The sequence below is a fragment of the Leucoraja erinacea genome, chromosome 32, assembly GCF_028641065.1.
Source record: "Leucoraja erinacea ecotype New England chromosome 32, Leri_hhj_1, whole genome shotgun sequence".
Classification (NCBI taxonomy): Eukaryota; Metazoa; Chordata; class Chondrichthyes; order Rajiformes; family Rajidae; genus Leucoraja; species Leucoraja erinaceus.
In genome coordinates this window covers 7223709-7248877 of record NC_073408.1, presented here as the reverse complement: position 1 = coordinate 7248877, position 25169 = coordinate 7223709, and the positions used below count along the sequence as shown (strand labels likewise).

Here is a 25169-nt window from a genome sequence, read left to right as displayed (position 1 = left end):
TTATATCAATCCTCAGTATCCCACGCTCCAGGGCAAAAAGACCCAAGCTATCCGACCTCTTCTTATAGATCTACAAGGATGTTTCAAGACTTGGCAACATCCTCATATATCTTTTTTTTGCACCATTTCCAGTTTAATATTCACAAAGCCCAAGATAAACTGGGTAAAATGCAAAGTCAAATGGTGTAATTCTAAAGGGACCCAGTTACCAGTGAGCTAGAGAGTGATGTGTATTTTATGACTGTACAGGCACTATAAAGGCTGATTGGAGAATGTTCTATATGATGTTATTCTTTACTCAGCCCGCCGTTCCCCAATCTAATAAAAGTCATTATGGTTTGACAATTTAATTCCAGGTCACATTTTTAGTACAATTATGGATAGTAAAATGTACTTGTTCTAAACATCCCATTTAGAGATTGAAAGGACAATAAAAGGTGAAGACTTGGTGCAATGCATAAGCAATTTATTCTGTTTCCATTGGGTAATGAGTGTAATCATTTATTTTCCATGTTCCTTCAAACACAAGTTCTGACAGTAATTAATAATTTTAAGTTGGAAATAATTGCTATTTGGATGCTTTGCATCAGCCCCTCGGAGAGTTGGCACATTTGCTGTTATGTTGGCAGTCAAAGCATTTCATTAGAATGGGAATCATTTATTCTAATAATGCTAATTGATGCTATGATTAGAAACACTCGGGATTTGGAAAAACACAAAAAACATGAATACATTTTAAAACATGACCACAAAATTGAATTAAGATTGCAATATTCTTTTATTACTTGTTATGGGAGGGTGAACAGTCCCGAAACAAAACATTTTATTTATTTTGTTCTAAAAATATTTTTCACTTCAAAAGTGGTTTGCTTCAGCTTGCTCTAATCCAATTGCCAACATTGCTGAAAGGCTTGAAAACACGTGACCAGAGTGAAATGTAGAAAAAAATGAAGTAAAAATGCACAATTATGCTAATGAAAGGATATGGGGTAAAGTGCCTCGACTGCCATGATAACACTCAATCACAGAAGAAATTTTCGACAATCTTGTTTCATCCTAGTGCCACTCCTTCCGGCGAACTTTGTAGAGTCACATGGAAACAGGCTCTTTAGCCTGCTCAGCCTGTGTCAAGAACCCATTTACACTAATTCCACTTTTTATTCTGCTCACATTCCCATGAATAACCCTAGATTCAGAGGTCCACCTAAACACTAGGAGCAATGCACTAGGACAAATAAACTGCCAATGCACACAACTGGGGCGGCACGGTGGCACAGCGGTAGAGTTGTTGCCCTACAGCGTTGCAGCGACGGAGACCCAGGTTCGATCCCGACTACGGTGGCTGTCTGTATGGAATTTGTACGTTCTCCTCGTGACTGCATGGGTTTACTCCGAGATCTTCGGTTTCCTCCCACACTCCAAAGATGTACAGGTATGTAGGTAAATTGGCTTAGTATAAGTGTAAATTGTCCCTAGTGTGTGTAGGACAATGTGTTAATGTGTGGGGATCGCTGGACGGTGCAGACTCGGTGGGCCGAAGGGTCAGTTTCCGCGCTGTATCTCCAAACTAAAAAGCTTTGTGATGTGGGAGGACACCAAAGCACCAAGCAGAAGCTTGGTGACATGGAAACTCCATGCCTAAGGTAAAGATAAAGATTGAATCCTGTCACAGCAGGAACACCAGAAGTCCCACTGTGCCACCCACATTTCACTTCCGAAATATGGCCACGGTTATTATGCAGTGAACTGTGCACAGAAAACCACATGATAAGATTTGGCAGACCTAATTACGAGGACTAGGACACTAAGAAGAACAATTCTACAGAATTGTGTCTTGGGATCAAACAGTAGACCAGGGCATAACTCACCAGACAGTTTGACTCACACTTCCAGCATGGTCATAGTTTTATTCTAATAGTTTGCATTCAATCACATTTTCAAGCCTAAATGTCACTTTAAGAACTTAAAACGAACCAAACCAAAACAAGATTTTACAACATAGACATGTTTCATCCCTTGCATGTTGAAGAGGAAAGTAAACATTATCCGAAATCGGGTTAAACAGATCATCTAGGAAAGCCCACAGGATCAAACAGCTGCATAGGTAAAAACTATCAGGTTTGTAGAAGTCAGCTGAAAGAGAGGGAGCACAATCAACTTAGGGAATGAAAACTGGGTAATGATCTGCAGCCAAGGCACCATTTTGAATCATACATTCCTAGGAATACCATTAAAATTACAATTATCCTGCAGCCTTTGGTCCGTTTGAATATCACAGCCAATAGGGATATGGGATACCATTACAGTTTTGAATAAAAGAACATCTTTCAAAACTGATGGCTGGTTGAGCTTGTCAGAAAGGTAACAACACCATCTAGTGGTTAACATCCCTATCTGAACTTGGACATCTCTCGGCGATGCTTAATCTTTGCTCTGTGAATGCATGAGAAGACCATTGCCAGTAAACTTCGCACTACCATTCTTTGGGAGGTTAAACAATACCGTCATCACCACCCTCAAAAGCAACAGTCTGGAAATCAAATACCGTAACAATCAAAATGAATCATCTATTTGGTCATGTGTGAAATTTACAAATATTCCAGGGAAACATGAATTCTCAGGGCCAGAGTAGTAGTTTAGTGGGAATTACACCAATAAAAACTAATTCAATAAACCTCCACTTTTAGTTTTTGTTTTAGTTTTAGAAATACAACATGGAAACAGGCCCTTCGGCCCACCGAGTAACATTCACCCGTTCACACGAGCAAATTGGAGGAACAGCATCTCATATTTCGCATGGACAGCTTACAGCCTAGTGGTATGAATATTGATTTCTCTCACTTCAGGTAGCGGCGGCATTCCCTCTCTCTCTCTATCCCTCCCCCACCCAAGCCGCACTAGCTACTCCTTTTCACCCTACCAACAGCTTACACTGGTCTGTTTCCTTTATCATCGTTACTTTTTTGCACCTTTCATTCATTTTTCTTTATCTCTCCACATCACCATCTAGATCTCTCATTTCCCTTATCTCTAACCAGTCTGAAGAAGGGTCTTGATCCGAAACGTCACCCATTCCTTCTCTCCAGAGAGGCTGCCCGTCCTGCTGAGTTATGCCACCTTTTTGATGTCTATCTTCAGTTTAAACCAGCATCTGCAGTTTCTTCTTCCACACATGAGTTCTATATTATGCGTCCAAAACCTGAAAGTTTTGTATCCTACACATTAGGGGTAATTTACAGAAGCCAATTAACCTACAAACCTGCACATCTTTGGAATGTGGGAACAATCTGGAGCAAACAAAGAAAACCCACGTATACATAGAAGTAACAGGCTTTTTATAACTTTTTATGTTAAGAACAGTGCATAAAAATTAAAGTTCTCACTAATTCTGTGACCTGAATTTTGTTTTTAGATGCCAGAATATAATGGCTGAAGCCAGGTCACTATATACTTATTCTATCTGAATAGATGCTTATTGGTTATGGAGTGTCAGCACTTAAAATCTGAACAAAGTGAGCATGCATGGGAACCAAGAACAGATGTTCAGGCCCAAGAGGAATTGACCATTACATTGACCATTACATTGTGATATGAAACATTAATGTCAATGCAGATAATGGATCTGGAATATGGAAGATGTTCATCTATATTGCCTGGGCAGTAACCTGGCAGAGTGCTACTCAAATGGGCATGAGCTGTCAAAGCTGCAATAGCAATGGTCGGACTTGCACGGATATCAATATAAATTTCCTAAAGACATCCGGGTTTGTAGGTTAATTGGCCTCTGTTAATTACCCTGAGTGTGTAGGGAGTGGATGAGAAAGTGGAAACAGGTCTAGGTGGGTCGACAAGCTGTATCTTTCAATCAAAAAACATTGACTGTTAATTTATTGGTAGCTTTCAAACAATACATTATTGTAACTAATATTAACTAGATATTATAACTAGAAAATTGTAAAGATATTAAATGAAATGGTTTAAAGATTCCACAGAAAAGGGACAAGAGAAAAAAAATGGATGGATCATACTTAGCTTTTGTAAAACTTTATGATGACTAGACCATAAACTCAAAAAAGGATATGGCAGAAGGCTACATTATTACTGAACACTCTAATGAAGTTATTATAATTTTGTAAAGTGGTAAAACTTCGCACCATATAATAAAGTATTCCTGATGACACACTATTTAAAAAAAAATCAGCCAAGAGCTGTCACTAGGTGTTGGAACTCCCACAAGGCAGAAAAGCACTTGTTTTACAGTGGAACAGTTGTCATAAGCTGACAGAAAGAAAATAACAGATGCTCTTGTCTGGATTTAAGAAGGTCATCAGAAATGCATCTGAACCTCATATCATCTAACAGTTGAGGATGGGTTTATTGTGAGCACCTCATCACCACAGTTTCTGACAGTTTATTAATTACTGCAGCTTATCCTGCCTCGCTTGCAGATGAGCTATGAGGCCATATTGTCCTCTGCACAGTCCCCTTATATTGTGGGTGGCTGAGTGGGTGCTTGAAGCTCAAACCAACATAACCCTTTACCTTCATTACCAAAGTACTGTCAACGTCCAACGAAAGAGAAGTCTCATTATTGTGTGAAGACTAATTGTCCTCTCCATAAATAATGCAGACTATAACCCGATTGTATTTTCTGAGAATGCAAAGTTGACAGAAGTGAATGGGGACTCGGCAAATAACGGAGGAAGCTACTCAATTAACTAAACAATAAGAAAGATCAATATGTTTGATTCTAGAGGTGCTTCGTGCATCGTATTTTTAAAAATGAGGTCTGGCAAATTAGTTTGAAAAGAAGCAAGAATTAATCAGTTTGCAGATAAACTGGAATTACAGTATACGAAGAGTTGAGATTGATTTACTCAACGTGTTTAAAGTTAAAATAACTGGCTCGTGCATAAGCTCTTTTCACCACATTAATCTCTATTTGACTGTTCTTCTTCCGACTCCTGCTCTCCAAATGACTAATTATTTGCCAACACCATTGCAACTTCACCAACCAGAGTTAATATGTAGGTGCTGGGTAATGGGTCCCTCAGTATTTTTCGTGTTCGTTTTCTAAGTCTGCACAAAACTTGAGAGTCTTTAATTTACAACAGAAGTCTTTAATGCTTTACTCAATGCTGGCAGCAAGACAACTCAAAATGGCTGCGCACACACTGTCTACAGACAAGATAAACTATATAGGGGGGTTGCACGTAAGGTCACAGGGTCATAGGGCTTGACGCATGGAGCCGCTCAATCCATCTGGAGGACATCCGTCACTTCCGGTATATGTTATTAATGCAAGAAACGCGTACTTTCCTACCTGTTAAAAACCGCCAAAATGGTGAATTTTTACGCTGAAAAAAATTGTGGAAGTCGGGGTAAGTGTGAGAGACATGTACCCAACTTTAGAATTCCAAAAGTGAAGCGAAATGAAGGTAAAGAGAAGCAGAGCTGAAGGGACAACATCAGCTAAAGTGCTTGGTAAACATTGGCCGTGCAGATATCGGAATTGAAAATATAGGGAATTATCGCGTTTGCTCACTGCATTTCATCAACAGTAAGGCATTATTTGTGTTTTTTCTTGATTCTTTTGGTATCTAAAATGTCTCAGAAGTGATCGATCTGGCTGTAATTTTTTCTTCAGATTTTTTCTTCCGTTACACTGGAAACAATGGTGTGCCTACCTGCAGTAGATCGCGTGTAATCCATTTGGAGTAGCATAGCAACAGTATGGGTCATGGGTCGTGACCCGACTGCCGTGAAACATCGCCCTTTGTCCTGTGCAGCGCCACCTGCTGCACGGGAGGAGCAACGGGTCCTCCCACCCCACACAATCAACCAATCATCACAGTACTACTCTGAATAGGTGGTCCCTGGTACCCATATTGCTTTTTGTGAGCTGTTCCCTTCCACAAAATTCTGGTTTTAAGCAGAATATAAAATGCAGTACCAAAAATCAAAATAATTTGGACATTCCATATTTTCACCTTCTTATTTCAATTTCATTCAATAGGTTAAGATAGACTTAAATGGCGAATATCTTTAGGGGTTTATGAGTGACCATCCATTTACATCACAAGCTTGAAATCAATGAATTATTTTACAATGAATTGGCTGAACCAGCTGTAATCGCAGCGTTGCAGGAAGCAAAAGCTAAAAGCAACAAACTCACCCGTAGTCTGTGGCTCAAGCAGGTGCCAAAATCCCCTTGTGTTGTGAACATACCATGAAAGGATTATGTAGGCACAGAGTTATATAACAAGCATCATAAATCGGAGTAATGTTAAAAAATAGTAACTGAACAAATATCCAGCTGTATATAAAGATTATGCGAACTGTCCTGGTGGCATTTTAGTTTACTAGAAGCATTGATGTTGAAGCCTACAATATCCCTTACACTGAGTGCACCAAAGAGTCATAGAATCATGCAGCTCAAATACAGGCACTTCAGTCCAACTCATTCAGACGGGCCAAAATGCTCCATCTAAGCTAGTCCCATTTATCCACGTTTGCCCCTTATCCCTCTAAACCTTTCCTCATACACCTGTCCAAATGTATTTTAAATGGTGTTATTGTACCTGCTTCAACTACTCCCTCTGGCAGCTCAGTTGAAACACCTACCATCCTCAGTTAAAAAGCTTCATCCTCAGGTTCTCATTAAATCTTTTCCACTCTCACCTTAAACATGCCTCTAGTTCTTGATTCCCTATCACGGGAATTCACCCAATCTATTCCCCCCGTGATTTTATACAGCTCTATTCAATTACTCCTCAACCTCCTTGAACATTGCATGGTATGACAACAACTTGTTCAGTGATGGGTCCTGTGCTCCATGTTCTCCCGAGATCTGATCTGCTGAGTTAGTTCAGTACTTTGTGTCCTTTATGTAATAACCAGCATCTGCAGTTATTTATTAATCTGAATGAACTCATGGCATGCGTAAGTACATGAGACTGGGTTGTTGTAGGCATTATGGAAACCTGGCTAAGAGAGGGACAGGGCTGGCAGCTTAATGTTCCAGGGTACAGATGCTACAGGGGAAATAGACCATTGATAAACACTATGAATAAATGAGGCCCATGCACTGATCCTCCTCTAGCCCATTAGTTATAATCAGCAACACCAAAAACCTACTACCTGCTCATTAACTGTCAACTTTTTTTTAACCATGCCAATACATTACAAGAAAGTACTAAATTATTTAAGTTTGTACTTTAACTTTGAATGCATCTTTTGTGGAACTTTATCAAAATCTTCCTGTAAATCTAATACACTATACTGCTTCTCCCCTATCGAGTCCACTAATTGTATTCTCAAAAACTCTAGTTTGTCAAATATGATTTCCTTTTTGAAAATTATGTTGAATTTATATAATCTTGTTGATTTAAAAAAATCTTATTACCTTAGACCCAAGCATTTTACCAACAATGAAGTTGGTTTAACGTGTCTATAGTTCCCTGCTTTCTCTCCCCGCACTTTCATCAAATAGATTTAGTTTGTAGATTTACAGGAAAATTACGCATGCTGCCTTAGCTGTCTCATTTCACAAGAACATCAAAAAAATTAAAACCCATGTAATGTAAATGCAATATAATACAGAAATGAACAACAGTCACCTAAATTGTACCATGACACTTTCATCCCTTAAAGAGCTGTCCCACTTGGGCGACCTAATTGGCGGATTAGGAAGAGTTTGAAAAAATGACATGTTGAAGACCACCTTCGACTATGTAGAAGACCTCCATCGACCTCCTTCGACTATGTTGAAGACTAGCCTCGACTAGCTATGACTAACTTTGGGGAAATTGGACACCGAATAGTGGAGAGAGAAGACGACCTCCTTCCATCTCCTTCGACGTCCCTTCGACTATGATGAAGACTATCTACGGCTACCCTCGATTACCTACGACTAACATGCTGACCTACTACAACTAAACCTACGAGTAAAAAAAGTATCGAAGTTTCCATGGCGACCTTTTTTTTACTCGCAGGCATTTTTTAACATATTGAAAAAAACGCCACAACCTAGCTGAGGCCTCGAGTACACGGAGACCACTCTCGAGCATGAAGGAGAGTTACGAAGACCTCCTACGACCTCGTGTCAACCATGCTGCGAGTACGAGTCGAGGGCAAACTCGCCAGAATTCGCTGATTAGGTCACCCAAGTGGGACAGGCCCTTTATGCACCCTGAACAACATTGAATCAGATCTTTATTTCCAACTATAGTACAAACAGGCAGGTTATTAATCTTCTGTCAGAGCACTAAAGACAAAGTCACCTTCTGGTGAATAATTTAAGGACATAAGAATAACCAGCATTTTCCACCTTGCCTTGCACAAATAACTCCAACCAGAAGAAGCAGAATTGGCCCAAGCCCTCAAAAGGCGAGAGAAAAATAATGATCAAATTTATAATATATATAATAAATGTATGATAAATAATGATCATTTTCTCTCCAAAATATAAAAGGGTAATATGCACATGACGAGGAAACAAAAAGGCAGAATGTTCAACTTGTTAATTTAAAAAAAACTGCAACTATTCTCTTTTCTTAGAGGTACTTTCAACCACCCTTTGTCAGTACCACATTAGGGCTCTAATATCTGGATTACAATGCAGCTGCATTATTCATCAGCATCAGTTCATTCATCATCATTTAACAGGTTGGCTTCAGCACCACAGGGTTGGCCCTGTGAGAACCTGACAACAGCTCTCAAGAACTTTTTACTGAGTCAGTATATTTTGGTAATTGTGGATTCCTGGAAAATCCTTACTTTGCTGCAATGTCCAAAGGTTGATTAGGTTAAAGTTTGCATTCAAGCAAATATAAAATGACTAACCAAGAATTTCTCGTGAGGAACGCGGTGAACAGCAGCAAGGTGTCCCCATGGAGAGATATAAATCAGTTTTTATTCCTTCACCCCCATTCTGAAGAAGGGTTTCGGCCCGAAACGTTGCCTATTTCCTTCGCTCCATAGATGCTGCTGCACCCGCTGAGTTTCTCCAGCTTTTCTGTGTAACCTTTATTCCTTCACCCCCATTTAATTCCCTCAACAATTTTCTCCAGAATATATCAGTTAGACTGGCAGGTGAAAAGACACAGACAGTCTGCCATTAACTTAAATCAGGAAGGTAAGAGTCAGGCAACAAAGAATTTCTATACTTGAGTCGCTGGGTTATATCACAAAAGACAAATCATAAAATAAAATTATCATTCAAATGTTCTTTCTAATTTCAGTGCACTCGGGTTATATGAAAAGTGGAGCAACTGTTTCTGTTTCATGGTGTTCTTTTGTATGCAAACCTTGTCTGTGCAAAGCAATTCAAATCCAAAACTAAAAATATTTTATTGCGTTTTGCCAAGCAGAAATAGATGAATAAATATAAACCCATTTTTCTACCTGTAACTTCATTGATCTCAACTCTCTCTACTCTGTTATTTAGGAATGCTCAAAATTAAAAATAAGCCATTTTCCTCAAACAGTATCTCTGCTAATTCTTTACGGCATAGCAAGAATGTGAACAGAAGCTCCAGAAATAATTATTTCTTTCAAAACAACAGATGACAGCTTGTTTATCATCCTTGGCTCTCTGCCCCACTTCCCATCATATGACTGCTTTAGCTGTCTCCTTTCGCAAGGACACCAAAAGAAACAGAAAGAAAAATCCACACACAATATTTCTGCAGAAACTAAATGCAGTCACTTAAATTCTACACATGTGACTAGAGCTTTCAGGGAATGAACAATATTTACTAATTTAAGATTTCCAACTCCAGCTCTGGCCCTCACATGTCCAATTTATATATTTTAAGGCCCACTGATATCGGTTTATCTTCATCCCAGCAGTTAAAAGCCATATTATCCACAGGTCTTCGGGTTGTACGACCGACTTCTATGAGATGTTGGTGCATGGTGCTTGAACTTAGTGAGACTCCCACTGCCTCCAAGTCTTTCTTTAGGGCATTGCTTGTCTTTCCCGGATGCTTGTTACGTTTCCAAATCAGCAAGGCATCATCTCTTGGAGTTGTCTGCCTGTTGTGAATGCACCTAAATGTCCTCTCGGGCAATAGTTTAATTTATTCTAGAGATACAGCGCGTAAACAGGCCCTTTGGCCCACCGAGTCCGCATCGACCAGCGATCCCCACACATTAACACTACATACACTAGGGACAATTTTTTAAACATTTTATTCCAAGCAAATTAACCTACAAACCTATATGTCTTTGGAGTGTGGGAGAAAACCGAAGATCTCGAAGAAAACCCACGCAGGTCACGGGGAGAACGTACGAACTTCGTACAGACAGCACCCGTAGTCAGGATCGAACCCGAGACTGTGTGGCAGCAACTCTACTGCTGCGCCACCGTGCCACCACAATAGTGATCCAGTTTTGGACTCTTACATGACAATCCCAGGTGCAGAACCATGACCCACCACCACCAACTTTGCGATCTCTCGCTGTGACTTCAAGCAATCTTGATGCAAGGTTATGATCTTTATTCGCCTCCTTGAAGTGATATCCACTTTGTGAACTGCTTGATATCCATCTCTTTCAATTGCTTGGAGAGTTCTTCTCAAATGATGATAAACCAGTGGGGGGGGGGGGGGGGGGGGGGATAATGCAATACTGAAACCACACTAGTATAAGGTTATTTTGTCCTTAGTTTATTTTGAATGCTTTTCCCAACACATGTAATATTAGCCCTTTTGCCGTCTTTGAGATTTGGAAAAATCAGAAAAATAGTTGGGGTTTTTTTAAGTTCTGGAGAGTGAGGAGGAAGAGAGAGGAACCAGAATGAACACATTCTGAAATGGGGCCATTGTAAAATGGGGTTGTAAGCTAGCTGTAGGTACAAAATAGAAACACAATAAATTCTAGCACCTTGTGTAAAATGAAGTATACCTTTTAACAAGATAGATTCACATGTTTTACAATTACCTTAATTTTACATCACATATGCTAATTCATTGATAGCAACGAAACATTGTTGCACATTTATAAAATAGAATCACTGACCATTTTAATCTATCCACATCTACAATGTCCTGATGTTAATCAAACAACACCAAAACATCTTCTAATGTGAATAATGTTTTCAACATAAACACTAGAGGGCAAGAGAGACCACCTTGCACTATTTTGAAATCAAAGAAAGCTCCAAAATCTCTAGTGACTTTCAGGCTGAGAATTCTGAATGGTTTGAAACCTATCATCTTTGAGTGTACATATGTCCAAATAGGCTTAATGCAAAACCGTGACAGAGAGCTTGATTGATAGTGTGAAATTCCTTATTCTGCCAAGCCGTGACTGCCATAACATTGAGAAATAAATGTTCTCGTGGTTCATCAAGTAAATCCCTCAAATGTCCTGCATGCCTCTGTATAAAAAGCCTTTTACATACTTTAATTGCAATTCAGTTTCAAGTGTTTTTCCAAGTTATACACAGAAACGTCCCACAGCTTGCCTGATAACAGTCTTCTTTTTCCATGTGCTTGATGAAATTTATTTCCAACAAGGGCGGCACAGTGGAGCAGCGGTAGAGTTACTGCCAGACCCAGGTTCAATCCGGACTTCGGGTGCTGGCTGTACGGAGTTTTACGTTTTCCCTAATCCCACACGGGTTTTCTCCATGTGCTTAGGTTTCTTCCCACACTTTAAAGACGTACAGGTTTGTAATTTAATTGGTTTAGTTGTAAAAATTGTCCCTAGTGTCTAGGATAGTGTTAGTGTAGGGGTGATCGCTGGTCGGTGCAGACTCAGTGGGCTGAAGCACCTGTTTCCACACTGTATCTTCAAAGTCTAAAGTAAAGTCTAACGTTTTTGGTTTTTTAAGTTAATTTTGATTTAAGGTTGCTGATTTATTTTCACAGCAACAGAAATGAGACAAAAGTGATGTTGGAAAAAATCTGCAAGCTGCCTTAATCTGAAAATTGATCCATCTTATCTATTGTAATTCCCCTATTGCCACAACAGGTCCATAATTGAAGCCATCTCCCTGTCCCGAGACTAATCCCTTACATTCCAAACACCTAGATAACAAGGACACCTACCTCAGACTCCTTCATTGTCCACATCTCTGCCATCAACACCATAATTACAAATAAACTAATTTCCAAATTCCTGGACCAAGGACTCCCACCTCTGCAAATGGATCCGAGACTTTCCGACCCACAGACAACAATGAGTGGGGATAGGCAACAAAACATTCTCCATGATAATTCTCTGACCAGTGCTTCACAAGGCTGGATTCTCAACCTCTTACAATACTCCGTATACACTCATGATTGTGTGGCCAAATTCTGTTCTAATTCCATTTAGAAGTTTGTAGATGACACCACCATTGTATGTCGGAGCTCAAACAATAAGGAGACACATTAAAAGAAGGAGATAGAGAAACTAGTAACATGGTATCCAGACAACCTTTCCCTCATGAACTCAATAGAGTTGGTGGAATACACGCCCAACTCTACATCAATGGTGCTGATGTGGAGATGGTGAGAGTTTCATGTTCTTATGCATCAATATCACCAACAATTTGTGCTGGTCCAGTGATATTGACATTACAGCCAAGGAAGCACACCAATGCCTATTCTTGCTCAGAAGACTAAGGAAATTCGGCATGTCTCAAATGACTCTTCCCAATTTCTACTGACACGCCATAGATAGCTTTCTATTTGATGTATCACCATTAGGTTTGACAAATGCTCTGCGCAAGACGACAAGGAATTACAGAGAGTTGTGGATGCAACCCAGTACATTACGCAATCCAACTCTAATACATCACACAAACCAGCTAATTCCTCCAAACTCTTCCTCTGGGCTCTTTCACTCTCTCTCTGCCCCTTCCCCTTCTTCACCTAATATTCCTCTCCTTGCTCCTCTTTTTCAACCTCATCCTTGACAGTTTTGGAAAAGGTTTTTCACACAGAGAGTGGTGAATCTCTGGAACTCTCTCACAGGGGTAGTGAGGCAAGTGCTTGGCTTTCTTAGCTGTGCGTGGCTAAGGGGATCAGGGGGTATGAGAGAAGGCAGTGAGATACTGACAGCCATGATCATATTGAATTGTAGGCCACAAGGCCTACTCCTGCACCTATTTCTATGTTTCTATTTCAATGCTCTTTCTTGCTGCTGTGCAATTTGCATGTACACACGTATTTTGCCACAAGTTTATTGATTTCAATAAAATGAGTGGTTGATGATCAGCACAGACTTGGTGGCCTAGGGTCTGTTGTCATGCTGTATCTCTTTACAACTCTAAAATGCAAAAGGGTATTGCATCGGATAAACAAATGGTCATATTCATACTCAGTGGAGTGTTTTTCCATTCATTTCTATTTATACAGATACACAACATCAAAACAGTGTTCTGTTTGCATCAAGCACATTGCAGTTTAAAACTAAATATAGTGTTGAAACCACCAGGCCACCAAGCCAAAACATAACACTTAGATTATCATGTTGGCTGCATGGAGAAAACTGTACTCAAAATAGATATTTACACCCAAAACTGTCTCTCTCAATGCAGATAAGCATTTTGAGTATTTGGCAATGAAATTTAAATTGTAATTCAGGATATTTTGTTGACCTGTAATCATATGGTCTGGTGATGTACAAATGCAAACTGGCTGCTTCAAGTCTCAAACTTTGCACTGTGCAACTACAGATCAGCATGTAAAGCGTCTCAGGAAATGGCTCATAGTCAAAAAAGGTATTGCACTGTGGTTTCCTGTTTGAAATCTAGCGCTATGTTCTTCTGACAAGCAATCCTTCTGTACATCGAATATATACTGCCACCTTCTTACACTCTGTATTGCCACTAAATTGTGTTCAAAGTATGGAACCAGCCACCCCAAGCGGATCAATTTCAATGAAAACCTGTCATTAAGCAGCATTCTTAACATGAGGCAATGAGAGAGTAACCAAAAGCTAAGATAAAAAAACAGATTTTGAAAAAAGATTGAGAATTTGGACCAAATGTAGCCAAATGTATCACTGTAATATACACTTATACACAGTATTCATACACTTTTAACAATCACACCAAAGGAGAAAGCTAATTGGCCTTTTCTATGTTTGTTGACTCTTTGAAGACCTATCCCACAAGTCTGTAAACTCTTTTCTATTTTCCTCATTTTGATTTATTTCTTAAAATTATTCATGGATTCAGCTGCCCCGAACCTATCAGAAAAATAATTTCCATATCGCAACAGTGAAAGTGAAAGATGTCTCTCCTTATCTTGCAAGATCTTTAGCCGCTGATTTTGAATTTATCACCTTTAGTCAGATTGGGATCAGTTTATTGCCCGATTAACCAGGTGTAATTAAATGTTTGTTCGCATGAAGCTAACACAGCAGACAATATAAATGATAATGATAAATACAATGATAAATCCAATGTCGTTCAAAACAGTAAACCACTACAAAGATTGTATTGTACCCTGTAGTGCAAAAATGAAAGTGTAATAAAGGAATAAATTAATAAGGTAGAGTTAAGATTAAGAGTATGCGGCAGTACTTCCGGGAAGCATGTGTGATGGAGGTTGCTGGTTCAGGAGTCTGATAGCTGAGGAGAAGAACCTGTCATTAAGTTTGGGCTTTGAAGCTCCCAGAAGGTAAAAGAGAGAAGGGAATGGCTAGGGTGGCAGGTAGCCTTGATGATACACTGATCTGAAACTGAATAAAAATGATCAATTCAAAATCCGCTGCAGAAGATCCAGGAAGATGAGGAGAGACCTCTTTCTCTTTAGTTACTGGGATATGAAACTATTTTTGATAGGATTTGGGAAGCCGATTCCATGAATAGTTTTAAGAAATATGTTGGAATGAGAAAGACAGAACATAAAATGAATGAATGAATAAGTTTATTGGCCAAGTATTCACATACAAGGAATTTGGCTTGACAACAAATGTTTGCTTATAGTTGTGGATAGCTCTTCAAAGAGTCACCAAGACCATATAAGGTCAAACAGCCTTCCTGATGCAACACACCGTGACGATAGACTGAATGGAAGGACTGAGCTGTGTTCACCACTCACTGCTGATGCAGGTAGTAAAGAACGGAGCGTTTGCTATACCATGCTGAGATACATCCTATCAGAATATATTCAAGGGAATCCTTGTGGACATGAAGAATCCTCTCAGATATCTAAGAAAGTTAGTAAGCTGGTGGCTTTCTTATTCATCGCATCACTGTGAAGGGACCAGTTAGATTGCTGGTAATATGGACACCTAGGAACTTGAAACTGTCAACCACCTTCACAGCAGTTCCGATTATGAGGACAGAGTTGTGTTCATCCCACCCTAATTTCTTTATGCCAACAACCAATGCGTTCATCTTGTTGACATTAAGGGCCAGTTGTTTAAGAAAGAACTGCAGATGCTGGAAAAATCAAAGGTAGAAAAAAAAGCTGGAGAAACTCAGCGGGTGAGGCAGCATCTATGGAGCTAAGGAATAGGCGACGTTTCGGGTCGAGACCCTTCTTATGACATAAGGTTCCTGATCTCTTTGCTGTACTCCGTCTTGTCATATTTGGCAGTATTTGTCTCTTTCTACTCATGTTTAAACCTTTGGTTGATTTGAATACCTCTTGGGTGTGAACACTGTTCCAATGAGAACAATCTTAACTTTCCTAATGTCCGCTTACACAAGTCCCTCATCCTTGGTAACATCCTGATGAACACCCTTCAAGGCCATTCTTTTACAAACAGACAAACAAGTTGCAACATTTTATACCATCGCACATTGATAACCATAACGTTTGCAACAAAAATATATTTATAGAAAAGCAAAGATCAGTTCTTAGTTAATGGTTTTGTATTTCAAAACATTCATGATTTTTTTCCCTAAAATTGTGTTTTTGGGTTCTCCTATTATAAATAAAGAATTATAAGTTCTTCTATTTTACACATTTTCCCACCCATGCTCACACTACCTAATTATAATTTGTTCCTTATAGAAACTAAATGTTGGGTATTTCCAAAGGAGTACTGAGAAAGACGTTAAACATAGTTCTAGACTTCAACGACTTTGAAACTTAATAAAGTTGGTTTGGAATTTCATAACTTTCACAAGAGTGCTCATGCACTCCTAACAATGTCATAAGAACAATAATTTCACTGATTTACCATAAAAGAGAACTATGATTTAGAATGCACCTTTAACAAAGCAAAACATCCCAAGGTGCCTCAAGGCACCCAATTTTGAGGTGAGAAATTAGGTTTGGTGAAAGAGGCTGCTTTTAAGGAATATTTGAAAGAATACTTCAAAAGAGGACAAAATTGTATATCTTTATTGTCATTTTCCTGAGTACTCACATACCCAGAGGAAACAAAAAAACGTTGCTCAACCAGTGTCCATTCAGTGTGCAGTAAAAAATAAATAGAAATAAAAATACATATATCATGAACAAATTAACACTCTACTCTCTACTAAACATCAACAGGCGTTCCGATCAGCAGCGGCACAACAGTGGCTCTGCTGCAGTGTGTCCAGGTTGGTGGTTGGTGCGCGATACTTTGGCAGGGGGCAAAGTCCGTTTATCAGTCTTATAGCCTGCGGGAAGAAGCTGAGGAGCATCCTGCTGGTTTTGCAGCTAATGCTCCTGTACCTCTTCCCAGATGGCAGGATGGAGAATGTGTGATGCGATGGGTGGTAGGGGTCTTTGATGATGGAGATGGCTCTGCTGATACATCTCTTCCTGTATATGTCTTTAAATTCCAGAGTTTATAGATAAAACATTTCAATGAAGGATGGCAGAATCCTTGCAGAACGTTGGGCCTCCCTGACGAAAATCTGTACTTCATAGTTTACCTTGTTGAAGCCAACTGTTCCTTTTGAAGCCAACTAGCAGACACTTAATGTCTGAAATTATCCTGCCCCTCTAATGACTATTGGCCACTTCCCAGCCATTCTAACCAAGCATTCAAAGCAAGAGTATAAAAAGGCTCCTGGAGAACCTCCCACTGTTGCATTGAAAGAGCTTAACATTCATCTTGCCCCTCTCCCTCTCCTTAAATGCCTACATCATTCCCATTCCTGTTAGACTTGGGCCTGAAGTCTACCACAACAGTGAAGGCTTAGTTGTTGAAAGGAGGTCGACTGCAGCTGTTTTACAGGAAATAGTTTGTAATTCAGGAAGAAATAAGAACTGTAAAGCAAATACTTGTTAATTTCCAGAAGTGAAAGGTTTGCATGCTTATGCTCTGTAACTCATGAGATTGCATTGCGAGTTAGTTGGAATTTTTTAACCTCTCTCTGTCACATATAAACTGGGATGGGCCGAAGTTAAAATAGAGCATGAAAACACCCGTGCCTCAATTCAATCATGCTCATTCCTTTCAGAGATAGGATGGCCAGCGTGTCATGCAGGAAAATTGTGATGTGGCAGAGAAGCAGGCTGTTTAATCCAGCAAGTGCAAAGTGATGTCTATGCTTCACACAAGCTTCCTCTCATTACTATTTGTTTGGCTTGGTTACAACTTTCTATTCCATTCTCCCTCACGCTGACCTAGCTTCCTCTTAAATGTATCTGTACAATTCACCTCAATCATTCCCTGTGGTAGTAAGTTCTAACCAAGTTAGTTACAGAAGTTCCTCCTAACTGCCATACTATATACATGAGTAATTATTTTATACATTTCGCAACTGGTTCAGATGTAAAGGATATTGCTATTGGATCAATAAGACTCCTATGTAATCTTTACACAGAAATAAGAAGGACAACCTGTCGTATCCCACCCAACAAAAACGGCCTAACTTGATTTTTTCTTTGGGAGATTATTGGAAGTAGGAGACCTCCTCTGACTTCATCAGTAAACATTCAGACTTCAGAGTTCAATTTCAGACTTTCTTAGAGATTCAACTAAATCAGGGATTGAAAGCGTTCATTCAGATCAGTGCAAACACTCTTCAGTTGTATCCAACTTGCTCTTCAGTGGGAATTACCTCTTTCCAACCCTCTCGATCTAAACCATTCTTTTCCAATACAAATTTAGTTTAATTTTAGTTTAGAGATACAGCGTGGAAATAGGCCCTTCGGCCCACTGAGTGCATGCTGACCAGTGATCCCCGTATGCCAGCATTATCATACACACTAGGGACGATTTACAATTTTTATCGAAGATAATTTAACCTAAAAACCTGTATGCCTTTGGAGTGTACGAGGAAATGGAGCACCCAGGGGAAACCCACGCAGTCACAGGGAGAACGCACAAGCTCCTTACACACAGCACCCCTAGTTAGGATCAAACCTAGGTCAGTGACGCACTACGCACAACGCCACCATGCCACCCTTTCCATTTTAGATTAACTCAGAGTCTATAACATAATTTATGCTCCACTCAAGCCTCCTCTCATCTTTTGTCATCTAAATTTGTCAGCATCACCTTCTACTCCCTTCTTTCTTTAAATATATCTAAACTATCCACCTCAACCACTCCCTGTAGGAGCAAGTTACACATTATTACCATTCTTTTAGATGGGCAGTTTCTTCTGAATTCCTTGTTAGATTTCTTAGTGACACCTTTATATTGATGTCCTCGAGTCATGCTTTTTCCTATGTGGAAATGTCCTTTCTGTAACAACTCTATCAAAACCTTCAACAAAGTCATACAGCATGTAAAATGGCCGTTCGGCCCAACCTGCCATGCTGCTCAAGATACCACATCTACACTCGACCCACCTGCTCACCTTTGGCATGCCCATTTGAACCATTCCTATCTTTGTACCTATTAAAATATATTTTAAATGTTGTTATAGTATCTGCCTCAACTCTGACAGCTAGGTCCATATAACCACCAGCCTCTGTGAGAAAATGTCAGTCAGATTCCTATTAAATCTTTCCCGTCTCACCGTAAACCAATATCGCCTGGTTCTTGGTTCCCCATTACTGGATAAAATACTCTGTGTAGTCACCCTATCTATTCCAATCATGATATTATACACCTGAGCCTCCTTCGCTCCAAGGAGTACATTCCAACAATTCCCTTTTTATATACTCTGTTATCATACTCATCTGCTATCTGTGCACTAATATAGACTTGGCTGTGGTAATAATCTGAAGAAGGGTTTCGACCTAAAACTTTGCCTATTTCCTTCGCTCCATAGATGCTGCCTCACCCGCTGAGTTTCTCCAGCATCTACCTACTAATATAGACTTATTTCCTTACTCCCAGTTATTGTCCTCTTATCTCTCGTCTCATGAGTGTTTAGTTTATTCTTTACTATCACCAGAATATACATTTTGCTCTCCATTATTATTCCTAGTTTTGTTGCTCATTTTATCTTCCCATTACCCAGCTCTTCAAGATCAGCTTTACTAAATCTATCAGAACAGTATTCTCATTTCTCCTTTCATTCCTCCAATCGTATTTCTCAATCCATGCCTCTTGTGCCTGAGTCACAACCAATAAGAAACAATCTTTCATTACTTATCAATCAACTGTGACTCAGTTTCTTTGCAATCACAGGTCACGGGTTCAAATCCCAGTTCACGTGCAAGCACAAAAATAGGTTGACCTGCCATGGAGTGTTACATTATTCATGCTACTGCTTTCAGCTTAACTGTTAAAGAAGTCTCTTCTACTTCCCTAGAAGGACATGAAAGAACCCACGGCACAATTTGACAAAAGTAACTGGGAAAGTGGTTGGAGGTCTTCACAATGCCCTGGCCAACATTTATCTCCCAGTCTGCACACAAAATTAATGATCTGGTTGTCAATTAATCGGTTTTAAAGAAGGTTGCCATGAGCTAAATAAATACTTTATTTTCATCACTATATTTCAAAAGGAACTTCATTAGACTAAAAAAATTGAGTATCTGGTAGTTAAGGGAGGTACAAGAGAAATTCTTTTTTTTCTCCCCCCAAAAAGTTATTTTTAAGAAAAAAACTCTCTGTACCTCCATTTTTCTAATAAACCATTTTAGCTTCTTGAATCTAATCTTTGGTATATCTGCCGTTCTCAGAAATAAACTCTTTGTTAAGTACAGGTTTTAACATGTGAAGAAAACATTTATTCATTTGCTCAAAGAAAATTCTCAATTTATTCGATGGATGTGATATCTCTTCCTGGAACTTTGCAATTAGTCACATTCAATATATTTCTCAGTTGAAGTCATTTTAACTATGACACAAATATTTCTTACAAGCTAAAGCCTAATCTCTCAGCTTCTCCTTTTCTTGTTTCTAATTGAATTGCACATCACAAGGTTGTTTTATTCCCCCAAATTTTCATTTAAGCGTTTTTTCCCATTTTCATTTCTCCCAAATTTGTAGCTCAGTTCATAAAACTTATTCTTGTTTATCAGAAGGTCATGGATTCAAAGTTCCATTCCAGGAAATTGGACATAGATATATCTGTTCTCACTTCAACATGGTACTGAGGTTAGTGAGGGCTGGCCTTCGAGAGATGCAGGTTGTTCTCTAAACAATAGGCATACAAGGTATCCTGGCTAATATCAAGTCAGATGGTCTGGCCATTACCACATTCTGCTTGAATTACCACATTTCCTATGGCAGAGCAGTGATCAAGTTTGACAAAGTATTTCTTGACTGTACAGCATTTGATGGTAAACTGAGATAATGAAAGGTACTTCAGCATCTGCCAGTTCCTTCTTGAACACAAACATCATGAAAGGTACTATGGAGATTTTGTGTATGAAGTACATGGTACAATATCACTGTCACTCTTTTAGGGAGTTAGGTAAAAGGTTAAAATGAAGGACCTCGAGGATGGTAATTTCAGGATTACTACCAGTGCCACGTGATAGTGAATGTAGCAATAGGATGATAGGACAGATGAATGCATGGCTGAGGAGTTGGTGCAATGAACAGGTATTCAGAATATTGGACCATTTGGATCTCTTCTGCAACCGAGCTGACCCGTACAAGAAAGATGGGTTGCACCTGACAATAGACAATAGGTGCAGGAGTAGGTCACTCAGCCCTTCGAGCCAGCACCGCCATTCAATGTGATCATGGCAGATCATCCCCAATCAGTACCCCGTTCCTGCCGTCTCCCCATATCCCCTATCTTTAAGAGCCCTATCTAGCTTTCTCTTCAAAGTATCCAGAGAACCAGCCTCTACCACCCTCTGAGGCAGAGAATTCCACAGACTCACAACTCTCTGTGTGAAAAAGTGTTTATTTATCTCCATTATAAATGGCTTACCCCTCATTCTGAAACTGTGGCCCCTGGTTCTGGACTCCCCCAACATCGGGAACATGTTTCCTGCCTCTAGCGTGTCCAAACCCTTTATAATCTTATATGTTTCAACAAGATCCCTTCTCATCCTCCTAAATTCCAGAGTATACAAGCCCAGCCGCTGCATTCTCTCAGCATATGACAGTCCTGCAATCCCGGGAATTAACCTTGTAAACCTATGCTGCACTCCCTCAATAGCAAGAATGTCCTTCCTCAAATTAGGGGACCAAAACTGCACACAATACTCCAGGTGTAGTCTCACTCAGGCCCTGTACAACTGCAGAAGGACCTCTTTACTCATGTATCTTTTTATGAAGGCCAACATGCCATTCGCTTTCTTCACTGCCTGCTGTACTTGCATGCTTACTTTCATTGACTGATGAGCAAAGACCCCCAAATCCCGTTGTACTTCCCCTTTTCCCAACTTGACACCATTTAGATATTAATCTGCCTTCCTATTTTTGCTACCAAAGTGGATAACCTCACATTTCTCCACATTAAACTGCATCTGCCATGCATCTGCCCACCTGAAGTAGAGGGGAACCAACATCCTTGCATGGAGGTGTGCTAGTGCTACTCGGGATCGTTTACACGAGAATGGCAAGGGGGTGCAAACCAGAGCAATGGGTCAGCAAATGGAAGAACTGATGAGAAGTGGTAGTTGTGAAAAGTATCTTAAAATAAGGACAGGCAGGGAGAGGTTCATGTACATGGGGATAAAGAAGGGTTGAAATGTTTTTACTTCAATGTAAGAAGTTTTGTGCGCAAAGCTGATAATCCGAGCCTGGATCAGTGCATTTATGATGTTGTGGTCATTAATGAAACTTGGTCGCAAGAGGCACATGACTGGCAGCTCAATGTGCCTGGGTTTTGATGTTTCAAACGTGATACATTGGGAGGAAAAAGAGGTGGAGGAGTTGCTTTACTAATCTGGGAGAATATTGTGGCAGTAATAGGAGAGGACATACTGGATTGTATGTCTACTGAGGCATTATGGGTTGAGCTAAAAAAATAAGAAAGAAACAAAATGAAAAGGATCACGATTGATCGAGTATCACAGTGCTATTTCCTGTAATAACCCTAAATCCCTTTACTACTTTAATATCCAAAAGTAAGAGGTTTCTGACTTTAATCTACCCTGTAGGTGCGGAAGAATTGCAAAACCACCAACTTATCAATCAGTATACTGGCTAAATCAATATGTCGGCTGAAGCTAATGTCACAATATAGTTCACTTTGTTTTTGCAAAAGCAACCAGACACATTGTACGCATGTAATCAAAATGTACAACAGGAAGCAGTCTGCTATGAAGAGGTTGCCCCCATTCATGAGTAACCCAGCATGATCTGCTTGAGTCTTTTTCCCTTGTGGGCTGCAAGATTGTTTAGTAAGAAGTAGACGATGTTGTGAAGCTTCATCCCACTCCAGATTTTAAACTTAGCTCTGACTCTATCACGTGGGCATCGTTTAAGGTCAGTGGTGGTCAGTGGTTCACACCACCAACACCTGCATCAGTTTCAAAATTATTCTGCATGCGCTGCTGCCTTTTCTGTTTTTTCCAAACCACAGACACATGTAAAACATAGTGTGGGCATTTCACTTAAGTCCAGTTTCCATGTTGCGTGAGGGAAACTCTGTAAAAAAAAAAATCTGCTAGCCCTCCAATTTTAGCGAGCCTCACTCATTTCTTTCAGATTCAGATTCAATTTTAATTGTCATTGTCAGTGTACAGTACAGAGACAACGAAATGCACTTAGCATCTCCCTGGAATTTCCTTGTTATGCATATTGATTGTCAAAGAATAATGGTTACAAACCTACAGGACCCATTGCACAACCACTTAGAAAATAAAATATATATTGATTTGTAAATATCCACTAACTCTGGAAGGAGTTTACTGGATGAAAAAGGGGAGTATGAAATACAAGGTTTCTTTGCTGGGTGGGGCTGGAGGAGAGGAGGAACGCTTCGGGTGCAAATCGAAGAACCATTTAAGAGGCCTGATGTTCTATTCATCTGTAGGTAACCAGCCATCTGCTGTCCTTTAAACGAATGCTGGTCAAGTTAGTATTTTCCAAATATCCATTAGTGGGACATGCAAGACCTAACTGAGTGTAACCTAAAATACCATTGACATCCGCTGGATCTCTCTGTAATTCCTCTTTATCCTCCTAAGGTGCAGCTAATTTAGTAACAGAATTTTCAGCCAAGACTGCCCACCCTCCAAAATTACTCGGTGTTTGGCTCATTGAATCTATGCCAGGTCTAAGAGAAATCCCCATCACCCTCTCTACCACATTTATTTCCTGTGACCTACTCTTTCTTTATGTAATTGACAAGTTCTTTATTGTCCTATCACCCACCCACACAATGGGAAATTTTGTGTGGCCAATTGACCTAACAACCAGCAGGTCTTTGGGATGTGGAAGGAAACCAGAGCACCCATATAAAACCCACAAGACCACTGGATGTACGTGCAAAACTTGCACAAAGAACAATGAAGGTCGAATTGAACCCGGGTTGCTGGAACTGTGAGACAACAATACTATGTGGAAACAAGAGACTGCAGATTCTAAAATCTGTAGCAAAACAAGGAGAACAGCTGGAGAAACTCAGTAGGTCAGGCAGCATCTGAAAGCAAGGAAATGGACAATCGACAATTTAGGTTATGACCCTTCATCAAGACCAAAAGAGTAGAGGGGAAGTAGCCAGTATAATGACTTGGAGGGAGAGATGAATGGTAAATAATGATTAGAAGGGGGAGGTAAGGGTGAAATAGAGCAACAGAGGTGAAAGCTGCAGTTCCAGGAATGGGAGGGGAAGAATGGAAGTTAATGAAGGGTGGTGACAGAGGGAGAGGAGGGTGAAAGGTAAGAAATAAGGGTCTAGAAATAAGCATCTAGTGGCCGGTGTGGGGGAGGGGGAATAAAAACAGTTTTATTTGGAGTCTGGGTGGTAGGGTAATAAGGTGGTTTGACAGAGGACCAAGATAAACTGGAGAAGAGGGTAAAGGACTGAGGGGATGCAGGTTAGCTGACACTGGAGAATTTAAAGGTCATGCTTCATGTTGAAGCCAACCCAGGCTGAATATGATGTGCTTGTTACTCGGGTTTGAGTGTGGCAATGGAGGAGGCCAAGGACGTGTATGACAGGAAAGAACTGTTGTGAAAACATCACCCATTCCTTCTCTCCGGAGATGTTGCCCGTCCCACTGTTACTTCAGCATTTTGCATCTACCTTCGACGTATATGTCAGTGTGGGAGTGGGACGGGGAATTAGAATAGCTGGCAACCAGATATAGATGGCCACAACGGACAGAACACAGCTTTTGGCAAAGCAATCACCAAGTCTGCATTTGACTCACCAGTTCAGAGGAAGCCTCATTGGAAGCACCAAAGCAATAGACAAGGTTGGAGGAGATACATGTGGATCTCCGTCTCACCTGGATGGCATGTTTAAGTCCCTGGATGGAGGTGATAAAGAAGGTGCTACACCTTCTATAGTTGCAGGGGAAAGTGCCTGGGGAAGGACAGGTAGGGAGAGACGAGAGAGCAAGGAAGTCTTGGAGACTTCCACCAGAGAAAGCAGAAAAGGCTGGGGAGGGAAAGTTCAGTTCACGTTGTAGCTTGTGAAACGGTCAAAGAATGATGCACTGAATATGGAGGCTGGCGAGGTGAAAGGTAAAAATGCAGAGAACGCTACTGCAGTTCTGTCTGGTAGAAGTGGGGTGAGAACAGAAGAGCGGGAAATAGAGGAGATACAAGTGTGGGTTTGGTCAAACACAGTGGGGGATAGACCTGAAAAAGGAGTACCTTGCGCCTCAGATGCTACTAAAGTTTCTGAATGTGTGTTGAATATGTATGAGGGTCCTTTCAGAACTGAGTGCACCACATGGTTTGAATTTGATATAATGATGTACCAACCACTGATGTCGTGAGCTTTCTGCCTTAGTAAGAAATAA

At 40.1% G+C, this 25169-nt stretch overlaps 1 long non-coding RNA gene across 3 annotated transcripts in view; it reads right to left on the bottom strand.

The window, feature by feature from the left end:
- The window catches only part of LOC129712326 (uncharacterized), a 307129-nt gene that overhangs the window by 277941 nt on the left and 4019 nt on the right, over positions 1–25169 (bottom strand). The gene's annotated exons all lie outside the window — the stretch shown is intronic.